Source organism: Prosopis cineraria, unplaced genomic scaffold (assembly GCF_029017545.1).
Source record: "Prosopis cineraria cultivar Desert tree isolate PC_DT_omini unplaced genomic scaffold, ASM2901754v1 PC1, whole genome shotgun sequence".
NCBI lineage: Eukaryota > Viridiplantae > Streptophyta > Magnoliopsida > Fabales > Fabaceae > Prosopis > Prosopis cineraria.
The window spans coordinates 7,618,575-7,631,551 of NW_026555332.1; positions in this window are offsets into that span (position 1 = coordinate 7,618,575).

Here is a 12,977-nt window from a genome sequence, read left to right on the forward strand (position 1 = left end):
CTAGTGGCTTAGGCTAGGCTATTGGAGGGAGAGAAAAATTTAGTAAAACGAAGTAATTGCCTCAATGCATTCAGTGCTCTGAAAAGGTCAAATCATGAAATAGTTATTGTATTGTACTGCTGCAGTTATATATGCAGACAAATAAGTTCCCTCCATTTAAAAATTTATTATTGTTTAATGTCTTCCATTTGATATAAAATAAATTTAATTAATTATTAAAAATTTGAAGTTAATTCATACGCTTTCCCATTTTTTAATATAAAACAAAATTAACTAATTTTATATTTATTAAAAAAAATTCATTATATTCTTAAAATTGTAAAAAAATATGAACCTTTTTTTTAATCATTCTTTACAAATAGTAAGAAGAATAGCACAAAAAAAGGAAGAATTTAAAAAGAAAAAAAGGCAAAACACGCAAAGGCAAGTAAATGTTATATACATTTGTGAGAAATTCTTACATGCACATAGTATTTTACAACATTTCCATACCATTCCATAACAACATGTCATATCAAATAATTATAAATATATATTAATCTTATCATTGATGATAATATAAAAAATATTAGAAATTAAAGCAGTACTCTATTCTAAAAATAAATTTATTAAAAATAATAATACATAAAATTTTATGTAATTAAATTAATATAATTTTATTAAATATATTATGGACGACGTATTCAAGAATTTCTCTACATTTGTAGCTAATGGTTTGTACCTTTTCAAATAGAATCTACTATTAATAATTAATGTGTTTTCTTGGCCTTGCGTGTTTAACTCATCAAGTGCATTCAAATATTAACAAATTAATTTTATTCTCTTAACTAATTTTCTAAAAATTACTGTTGACCAAAAAATTTCTAAAATTTACTATGAATTTTGAAACTAAGAAAAAACTCATGATTTTAACAAAAATGAAACATTTAATTTCATTGCACCTCGCTCTCTAATTACATAATTACAGAAATTGCATGGTACAAAAAGAATGGCAATCAGTGGAAAATTATCAGAAAAGAAAAGAGACAGAATAGGGATAAAATTAAAACCCAGAACTAAAAAAACCTGCCTTATAACACAGTACACTATTATATTGTTTTGCTGGTTGAGATTAAATTAATATACCCAAAGAAGATTAGATTAAAGATATATAGGACCCCGGTTATGTCAGACTACACTATCTTGAGTTACAGAAAGATTACAAGAGAGAAGAGAGAGATTGAAGTAGAGAGATAAGCATACAGTAAATAGGACAGAGGTTTAATTTTCATGGACCAGGTAATCTTATTCCATGTCCCGTTTTTAAAAAATAGAATTAAATTTTCATTTGTATCCCATCCTGACCTGTTTTAAAAATTGTCTTATTTCATTTGAGATTGAGATAAGATCAGATTTAAAAAATAATAATAATAAAGATGGAAGAGAGAAGCAAAACAGCAAATATATATCTTACTAACACTTAATTCTTTTTTTTTTTTTTTTTGAGAGTACATACATTTATGATGAAGAAGAAGTGTACTACTGTAGAATTATTTGGTAGAACCTTGATTGGTTATATTAATCATCAGAAGGCGAAGGATTTGATTTTGGGGGAATCAGCAATCTTGAGAGTATCTTCTATGAGCTTTCGAGCTTTTCTGCTTCGAATCTCAACTCGCATGCTCTCGCTCTTCTCCATCTTATCATAATCCTTGTAGTTATTATCGTTATTCTTCATCTTCAGTGACTTCGTTATCTTCATCTTCAAACTCTCCACCAGCCTCCCCAGACTCTTCATCGCCATTTTCGCCGCCGCACGTCTGAAACTCATCAGTACAGAAACAGAAAACACATATCAGAATTATCATAGGAAAACAAACACAGAAATTAAGATTATTTGAGCCGAGGAAGAGAATAAATTAAAGCATACGTACCTTGTGAAGAAGGTAGGTTCTTAATTGTGAGGCAAGATTTGAAGTCTGGTTTCTGAGGAAACACAGAACAGTGAGAAGAAGAAGAAGAAGAAGAAGAAGAAAGGTAGGCACTTGAGAGAAAAGAAGGCGGACCACGCATTAACTATAAGAGATTAGGTCTATTCATTGATACGTATGTATATATCTGACAAGCTTGCTACCGCCTAAACTTTTATTTCTATATTCTTTATTTTTTTTTTTGACACTCAACATTTATTATTTTTCTGGCCAATGAACGTTGATTGCTTTGAGTAAACTACTATAAGTCTATAATAATAAAAACAAAAAAGAAAATTGATTTGTTTGGGGGAATTAAAGTATAATTGTAATTTTTAGATTTTTAAATATGTATTTATTGTCAAAATCGTTCGTAAAATTATGAATTGTAATATATGCTTCTTTTGGGGAGAAATTCATGATATATTTTTATCATACAAAGTTTTTAGTCTTGTATATTTCTTTACTTATAATAATGTCACTTAAATTTAATTTTTTATGTTTTAAGGAGTCATAGTTAAATCCTTACAGATTAAATCATTTTTAATTTAATTTTTATCGTATTTTTCCGATAATAAAATATGGGTAGGGTTAATGTTATTTTTTTATCTTTATTTTTTTTACTTTAAATACAAACAATACATATTTAGAAAAATAAGGTAACCAATAATAAATTAAAATCAGTAAATTTTAACAATATAACCAGACTAAAAAAATTCAAAAATTGTATAAGAGTCGACTTCAAAAATTTTAAATCAAAAAATTCAGATTTAAAATGAATAGAATAATATAATTGTAGACACTAAATTTAGAGAGGCAGACACTAAGAGCTTCAAGTAGAATCAGGGAACTTCCGTACCACATTATCACAAGATCATTAACAAATGCAATTTTTTTTTAAAAAAAAAGTATGACGAGTTATAATATTACTAAAAAAGTTTGAAAATAAATGTTAAAGAAGTTTTTAATAAGTGATCTGAATGAGAAGTATGAATCCTGAAGTAATACGATACTTGTCGGCTGCACGCGCTGACAAGTGTCAGGCATAAACATCTCCTTAAAAAAAAAAAAAATAGGGCTCTGCCAAAATTTATGAGAGGCCCAGTGTAAAGTTGGGACAATGAGTGGACAATTTTGATTCCCACCCAGCTAGATTTTTGTTGACAGTTTTTTTTTTAAAAAAAATTAAAAGCAAAATCTTTTTCGCCGCCTCGAGCTCCATCTCTAATTAAAATGGATTCTCTCCAGCTCAACTCAACCACACGCATATGATTGGAAATACTCCCCATCAAGGTATCTATTCTGTTGGTGGTAACTTTTTTAACTTTCCAATTCATACTTTATGTGACGGGGAAAATTAAGGAGGTTTGAAAAAAATTAATTAATTTTATAAAACTTAACATCTTCTCTCTTTATGTGTAGAATTGAGTAATTTAAAATGTAAAAATTGAAGCAGATAGCTAAAACAAAAAGAATATCCTGACAAAATTTTTTGTACAAGCTTGCTAAAATATTTAAAAAACTATATGTAAGAAAATATACTTAGAAGATGAGATCTTAGACAGTAATATTGCCTTCTCTAGCACCCACTAAATAAACAATGACCTACAGCTTCTATCCAAAATCATTCGATTGGGCAAAAAAGGCTCTACAAATGATCCTAAATGGAGCCCACTTGAACCCGAATGGGTTAGGCTCAATACCAACGACTTAGTTAACATCAATGGTATTATAGCTTGCAGAGGCATCATTAGAAATGATAAGGAAAATTAGATTAAAAGATTTTTCAAATACCTTAGTTATCAACCTAGCACAATAGCAAAACTCATAGGAATCTTTGAGGTTTTAACCTTTACTAGCAATTCAAAATAAATGTCCACTCAAATTTAATAGAAGCGTTGTCATTCATTAACCGCACTTACCTTGAAAGCCATTCTTCATCTGACATTGTCAAGAAAATTAGAGATCTCACTATAAGAGGTTGAATAGTTACCTTTGACCATGTTTATAGAGAAGTAAATAGATGCGCTGATCTTTTAGCCTATCAATCACTATGTGATATTTTTGACATTACAATTTTTCATCTTCCCCTGCTCGACTGTAAAAATCTCATAATTTTAACTATGATTAGATCTTAATTTTTTTGTATGATTTTGCTGTGACCTTGTAAGGGAAAAAAAAAAGATTCTCTCCACCTCCCATTCAAACCATTAAATTAAATTAAAGATTGATGTTTGAGATTCAATATTTTTATAACAAATTCTAATAAAAAAGGATATATATATATATATATAATGTTAAAATTTAATCTAAATAGTCAAAACTATAGTAATTAAAATGTGAAAAAATTTACTTGGAGATGTATTAAATTTAAACTAATCAAATTTCAGCTAATAGTAAATATGAGTAGTACAAAGAAACTCAATTTCAAACAATCAAGATCAAAACTTTTAGATAACAAATGCCTTTATCAGGAATAAGCGATGTTCTGTGAATTATCATTTTTATATAGCAATTTGGCTGAATTTTTGGTTCTTGTATATGTTATTGATTATATGAGATGAGTATTTAATGGCATATAAGTTTTGTCTTGAAACTCTTCACATATTTTTGAAAGATATTCTAAAATTACATTAAGCAACCCATTAGCTCGTGATTGTCCTTTCGGAAAAAACAATTATTATGTTTCGTGGAGACTTCAGGCAAATCTAACCTTTCCTGTTATTTCAAGTGGGTTAAAAAAAGACTTTTTTTTTCCTATTATTAACTCTTTGTTCTCAAACAATTGTCAACTTCTTATCCTAAAATAAACATGAGACTTCTAGCAATAAATAATGAAGCATTTATCAATTATCTTTAGGATTTTGCTTACTGAATTATTTCAATTGGTGATATGACTACTATTGGAGCTAATGAAGGATTTGTGAACATTAAAATGCCAATTGATTTGTTATTAGACGGTTTAAATAATCTAGTAAACTCTATTGTTGTTTCAACTTTCCTAAATTTCACTATTAATATCTATAATTCTTAATATTTTAGAGATAGGGTTGTATTAACTCATATGTTGATTATAGTTGAATAAGTAAACATATACATACTATCCCTATTCTCTAGAAAGAAAGTTGTATAATTGAGCTCTAATAGTATTATTAAAAATAATGGGGACATAAATTCACTTAATAATGTCTTACACTCTACAAATTTTTTAAAATAAATTTATACCAAAATAGTTTAAACTACTTTGAAAAAACTCATCATAGGCGATTAAATATCTAATCATTTAATTGATGTGAGAATTCTTTATCTTTAATATATCAAACTGAAAAAACAAATAGGTCATGGTTTTATGGTTCAATTGGTCGAACTGATCAACGGTTGAATCGTTAATGTAAAAATTAAATAAACAATAATATTATATAAAGTAATATATGCAGAAGAAATAATAACGAATTAAACAATAAACACAGACACACAAAATAAATACAAACATTGGCAAACATATCACACAAACATAATTAAAAATATATTTAATAATCAATATCTTAAATTTTTGTAGTAATTTTTATTTAAAAATATTAAATTTAAAATAGCTATTAAACTTAAAAGGCAGTGCTAAGAAAATTATTAGACTGAATCAGTCGATCAAAATTGAGAGAGGAAGAATTGAATTAGCCTTGAATCAATCAACATCGGTAGAACTAGTGGCTAAGCAAATGAAAAAATATCTTTTATTTTTAAAATTTAATTAACCCATAATTTTAAACCATGATGTAAGCATATCTGTAACTAATAAATATTTAGAAAGGAAGAATCCTGAATAAATAAGCAATATACATACTTCATAGTGTTGTTGGCAAAAAAAAAAAAAAACTCCATAGTGGTCATCGAAGTAAATATTCATTCTATAAGTTATAATTTTACAATATATATTATTTTTTGTTATATTCTACTTTTCTTTTGATGTTGAAATGTTCATTTTATTATCATGGATATTTTTTTAATTTCAAAAATATATTATTTAAAATACATTAATTTAATTCGTCAAAAAATAAAATAAATTAATTTATTAATGACTAGCCTAAGCAACATTTGACTGTGATCTTATGATTAAACCGTAAATTGATGTCTTAATCAATTGATTTAATGATTGGATTTTATTGACATTGTTTAGAACTTAAAACATTTCCCTTCTTTTTATGCTATATGACAACGGGGTCAATTTCTCTCAACTGTGTTTTCTCTCCACCACCCTCCCACTGCAAATTTAAATTATTTAAATTGAATTTATATTTTTAAAAATTACCAAATCTAAATCATCAAATTTAATTTAATAATCCAGACTTAAAGTGAATCCTCCATGGTAGGGGAGGAAATCCAATTCCATGTGACAACAGCTCGTAAATCCCAACAATACTAAGGTTGGCTTCTCTCCTTTACATCCCATGATAAGATCTGAACTATTTAAATTTAATTTTTTTTATTTTTATTTATGTTTATTAAAATTATAAAAATTCTAGTAAATTAGCTATCTGGACAGTTTAGATTTAAATTTTTTTTATTCCTATACTTATTAAAATACAAATTTTGATAAATCAACTAGATTACTAATTTGGACAATTCAAATTTAATGTGGATGATCTAAATTGTCTGCATTCTTCATAAGATATTTAGATAATCAATTTATATAAATATAAAAAAATTAATATTAAATTAGAACAGCTAGATTAAATATGTACCATCCAAATTGGTGATGAACAAAAATATTAATTTTTTATTTTAATAAACATAAAGGGACAATAAAAAATAAAAAATTTGTTTTATCCAGTGTAAATCTAAACGGTCTAGATCTTGCCATAAGATGGAAAGGAGGGAAAGTAAAAGGCATCTCAAAGGAGAGACGCGGATGCCAAAATACCAAACGCTGGCCCATAAGTCTATCATGATCATACCTTTGTTGAATTATTTGATCCAGAAGAAAGAAAAAAAAATGGTATAATTAAAATATAATTGAGTTACATGAGAGAATGGACTATGGAGGATTAATGAGACTTTTGAAACTAATCATCATGTCTTTTAATCTCTATACATGAACTATATTTATTACACATGCATGAATCACAAAATTCCATACAAATCACATAGTTCTAGATATATATACAGGAAAAAAAAATTATACTAAGAATCATTCAATCTTTTTAAAAGTCTACTGTCTAAAATGAATAATGTATTTGTATTTATAGATTCATTGATGAAAGCTTAAAACATTTTAAACAATGGCTTCTATCCTTTTGAAATACTTATACACTTGATTCCCAACAATCCCCCACATAATTTACAAGGATAGAATAAAAAAAAATTATAGATTCCACGCATACAGAAGTATAAACATTTAGAATCTTGTGTTTTTTTTTTTTTATTTGCACTATGGACTAGATCTAGGCTAATAAAATTTCAACACATAGGGCTATCAATGAAGCTTTATGGACCAATAACTCTTCGTTGTATAGTAAATGTCTTACTAATCAATTTATACTCCACAATTCTTCTTGTTGTCATTATTTTAGAGATTTTTGCCATGATCTCATAGAACTGATCTTGCTCGCTCCACACATAAATAGGTGATGATTTTCATCAAGTGTATTTGGCGAACAATCTTAATGACCCCCCCATGAATCCTTCTATGAACGTTGCTGTTCCTAATGCTGCTCCTATTATTCGCGCCACTACTCTTACCCTTGATGTTACTTTTCCTGCTGCTGATGCTGATGATAATTCCTAAACTCACGTGCCTCCTACTGTTGTTCCAATCGTCTCAATCCTAAAATTATATATCAAGGAAAGTGCTTGAACATGAGTTGAGGAGTCATCATCAACATCAGCAGAAGGAGAAGTGATACCAACATTAAGAGTGGTGCGAATAATAGGAGTAGTACTGGGAAAAGTGACGATAACAACAGGATTCAAAGTCCTTAATGTTGTCAACGAAATACAAAAGATAGATAGTCTGAGTCACCTTAAGAGACGTCTTTGAGGACTATATTTCACAAACATGGTTGTCTCTTGGGATAAAACAGGTTCTTGATCTTTAACTAATGGCGGATACACAATATAGTAACTTATAGCAAGTTTAGAGAGAGAAGGGTTCTTGAACTTCTGTGAATGTGAGAAAGGGCTCTCACACGCACATTTATACTGGCAAGACTAGCCAACATGTCTTTTAACATGTAGTTACGTTCGTGAATTATATTTATCATATGAATCATAAAATTCTATATGAATAACGTAGTTCTAGATACATGAAACACTGTACTCAAAATCCATTCAATGCTTTGAAAGACTACATAGAATGAATCATGTATTTGTATTTAATGAATTGATTGAATTCATTGATTCATGTATGGTAATCAAAAGTTATTTTTTTAAAAATGATGAAATTTATCCTCTTTCTTTTTTAATACATTGAAGTTTATCTTTTTTTTTTTAAATCAACGATCAATTATTTTAGCGACAACACCACCTCCCTTTCTTAAAAAATGTTTTGGGTTCAAACCTAATATTGACATGATTAATATGCGTGCATGAGTGCATGTGTCTCTCTTCCCCATGGGAAAAGCTTAGGTTATGGGTAAAGTTTTTGAAGTTCACCTTTTTTTTTTTGAAAAAAAAAAAAGAAAAGCTAAAAAAAATCCTCATGCATGCCCTATCAAGAAATGTAAACTTATGCCCTTATAGTATATAATAATATTTCCAATTTTTTATATATTTTTTAATGTATATTATTAAACACAAGTTAATTCTAAACAATTGATATATTAATTATTTTGTTTTGTATTTCCACTTTTTTTAGCATGAGGAATAGCCCCTATATACAAAAAAAATCATCTTTCTTGGAGATTGAGGGAAAAATGGTAGATGTAAACCCTTTCTATTTAAATTTTTCTATTCACAAGGGTTAAAATTCAAACTTTCAATCTTTTTTTTAAGTGATGAGAACCCCGCTGCTCATGATAATTTAAATTGATTTACATTTAAATTTTATTTGTCCTTATATTGGATTTAAAAAGTTGACTATTTTCAATCCATGTAATTAATTAAGTTTGGCTCACCAATTTATGAAATGTTCTCCACATCCATATGATCGTTAAACTTATTTAACCAAGTGCTTGTCTTGTATAGGAGGGAATGTAATGGTAATGCTATCTAATGTAATTACGATTACCATAAGTTTGTTTGGTTAAATATTGAAAATAATGAAATTGAATTATTTTTAAATTTAATTAATATAAGTAAAAGAAAGAGACAAAAACGCCCTTAACAACACCGTCCTTCCTCCTCTTTTTATTATGTTATCTCATACTTCTCTTCCTTGGCTACCTGATATGGAAATGACGTCGCTAAGGGTCTGCAGAGAGTTGCGAGTTCTTTGCTGTGATAATGATGGTTCTCTATAATGTTCACCCAAAAATATGTTTTTATTTTATAATTTATAAATTTAGAATATACATTATCTTTTTTATTATATATTACTTTTATTTTTATCTAAATGTTCATTTTTATTATTATAAATATTTTTTAATTTGAAGAATATATTATTTAAAATAAATTAATTTATTAATGACCAGTCTATACCATAATTCAACTATGACCATTACACTATAAATTCATGTCTTAATAGATTTAATAGTTGGGTTTTCTTAACATTGGCTACAACTCTTCCCCCTTTGTTATGCCGTTTGACAACAGGCCCATTATTGTTTGGATCCTGTTTTGTCAGAGGCCCAATAACACCAAACACTTGTCTCTAACTTCCTCAATACACCTTCCATAAATTAGATTGATAAAAAAGGGTATAATTTAAGTGAGTTAAATTAGGCCATAGAACCAGCAAAACTTAGTCTGGGTAATAAGGATTTTGCCAATAACTCATACAGTTGTGGATTTAAATCTTGTTGATGTGAGAATTTTGTTGTAGATAATATATAAATACTTCCATAAACTCTCTGAATCTAAAAGTATTCCCTGATTTTGATGAGAGTGAACCTAACATAAACCTTTTTTCATATAGAAAAAAAAAAAAAAACAGCAATAGACTATAAATGTGGATATGTATGAAAGAATCTCCTTCCCATGTGCAAATTTGACTGCGCACAACTATTCTACATTAAATTAAGCATCTTGGTTGCTTCGATGAGAAGCCCACCTTTTATTATTTATGTATATAATAAATAACTAAAGATCTAAATACTTTAAGCTGAAATAAGCATAATTAAGGAGATGTTCCCCTTTTTCGTTCTAAATGGAGGGGAAATGATCGCCAAAATATTATTTTTAGAAAATTCAATATTGTAACTCGTGTAAAAAACTTGTGCTTTTCAGTCATCACTTGTCATATATTTATGCTGGAAGGTGTTAACTAGAAAAGTTTTGTTTTCCTTTCTATACATGTTTTTTGGTCTCAAGTTTTTGTTTTGTTTCAATTGCAGGAGAGGAAAAAATATTCTATAAGTTTGCCAAAAATGATAGTGGATTAAAGAGTAAAGCACTTAAGTGCCCATTTGGATTTTAGTTAGGTATAATTGATTATAAAAATAATTAATTAAATAATATATTTTAATCATAATTAATTATATTATAATATAATATGTTTGGATACTATTTTTTTAAAATTAATTTTAACAGAATTAAAAATGTTTAGATAATTTATTTAGAATTAATTTTAGCTAAGTAAATTACCATAAAGAATATTTTTTTTAAAATTAAATTATTGATAAATTTATATCTAATATTATTAAAATTGTTAAATTTTATTTAAGAAGTAAAATATATTATTTAAATTACATAATATGTTTATAATAACACATTCATGAGGCTGATATGGGTAGGTGAGAGAGAGTGGATCAGAAATAATTAATTCATAAAGGGAAAAATCATTTGAAAAAGCTGAAATTTTCAGATTATGCCAAAACGTGATTATCAGCTTTTTAATCGATTAATCATAAATGTGGTGTTTGGCTAATTTTCTTTTAAAAAACGATTATCAGCAAAAAAATCGATTCCCGACCTTATCCAAACAGGCACTAAGTGTCATGGGATCAATGTTGTTTTATGGAAGCTTGTGGAGGTATAAATTTAACAGATTGTAAACTGTGGAATGAAGCAATTATAGAAAAGTTTATATTGACTATTGGGAAAAAAGAAATATTATGGGTTGAATTGGTGAATGAAGTATATCTTAAAAAGAGGAATTTGTGGGCTTAAAATGTACTCATTGATGTGAGTTGGTATTGGAGGAAGCTTATGTATTCAAGTGCAAGGTTTTCAAAATAGTCTGTGTTTGTTTTGCAGGCTTACTTAGAGCTGGGATCAGGTTATACATATTTGTCCAAATAACTTATTATATGAGTCAAATTGGGTTGCAAAAATATTGACCCAAATAGAATTAGAATGTGTTAATATTTTTGCAATATTGGCCATTATCAGTTTTAAATGAGTGAACACTAGTGGGTTAGGGTTAATCATGTTCAACATTATACCTATTTCAATCGGCTTAGTTTCATCCCGATTATATCAGGATGAGTCTTTTCAGGCTTGAAAAAAGGTGAGATAGAATTTTGCAGGACGAGATATGAGACTCGAAATATCTTGTCTCATCTCAAATATTATACATATATTATTTTATTTTAAAAATATACATTAAATTTATTAATTATATTAATATAATTTTTCTTATATTAACAATAAATTATATTAATTAAAATTTCAATATTTGCAATTCCTATTTAAAACTAAGTTTTTTATACTAATAATTTTAATTACACAGAGCAAGCAATACAAGGTAATCTTTTTTTTTACAATATATTAATTATATTAATAGAGTTTATTCTTATTTCTATTTATTTGATAATTTTTATGTATATCATATTTCTTGTTTTATTTATGGAAGAGTCAATAGCTTCAAATATCTCAATTAAAGAAGAACAATGACTTGATATTTTATCTAACTTATTTATTATTGTTGCTCTTATAGTTTGGAGGTCACTTATAATTATTATCATAATATGTTATGTCTCATATATGCTTGACTTTAAATTATATACTTGTAGTTATGATTGATATAAGTTAATAATTAATTTTAAATTGTTGTAATTTACGTACTTGTATTGTTTTAGTTTTAAACTTAACAAGTTATGTTATTTAATATTTTAATGAATATTAATATCTAAGATTTTCTCCTATATTATCCGCTTTATTGAGACGACTCAATTTCATCTTGATTTTAATAAGATGAGATAAAATACGAGATCAAAATTCAATTTTGATTATTTTTTCGAATGGAACACAGGACAAAAATGTCTTAGTCCCATCTTGTCCTGTTAACACCTCCAATTAAGGTTAGCTTACTTAACCCATATAGGAAAAAAATTATGAAGTAAAAGAAAAGGTCCAAGGTTTCTAGCATTATTTACTTAAAAAAACAAAACAAAATTAAAAATTATAAAAAAGAACCCAACATAGATGCCTAAGTTGTGTTCAACCTTCCCCTTCCTCTAGCATTCGACTATTTGTGCTCTCTTTACCTATAAGGCAGATTGAACTTTGACTTCTCAAATTTGATTTGTAAATTTTAATAGATATACTATAACTCATATTTATTTTAATGGATATTTTTTATTTTTTATTTATTAATATAGATAATTATATTATGATGTAAATCTTAAATTGTATGATGTATCGACATGTACCATGTAGGTATAAAAAACTTGATTTTTTTTAAATTAAGTGAATTAGTAGGTTGGCTCATTTAACTGGAACCTAAATATCGATCTACATCCATTAATGGTGCTTTTCATCTACATTCATTAATTTAATAGTTAATGATTGAATTGTGATTGAAACCAGAGACTAGTTATAATTAATTTGATATTTTTAAATAATATATAAAATTATAAAATAAATTTTTTATAACCATAAACTATAATATTTAAAAAAAGAAATATTTAACCAAAGAATAAGAAAAATTGTAAA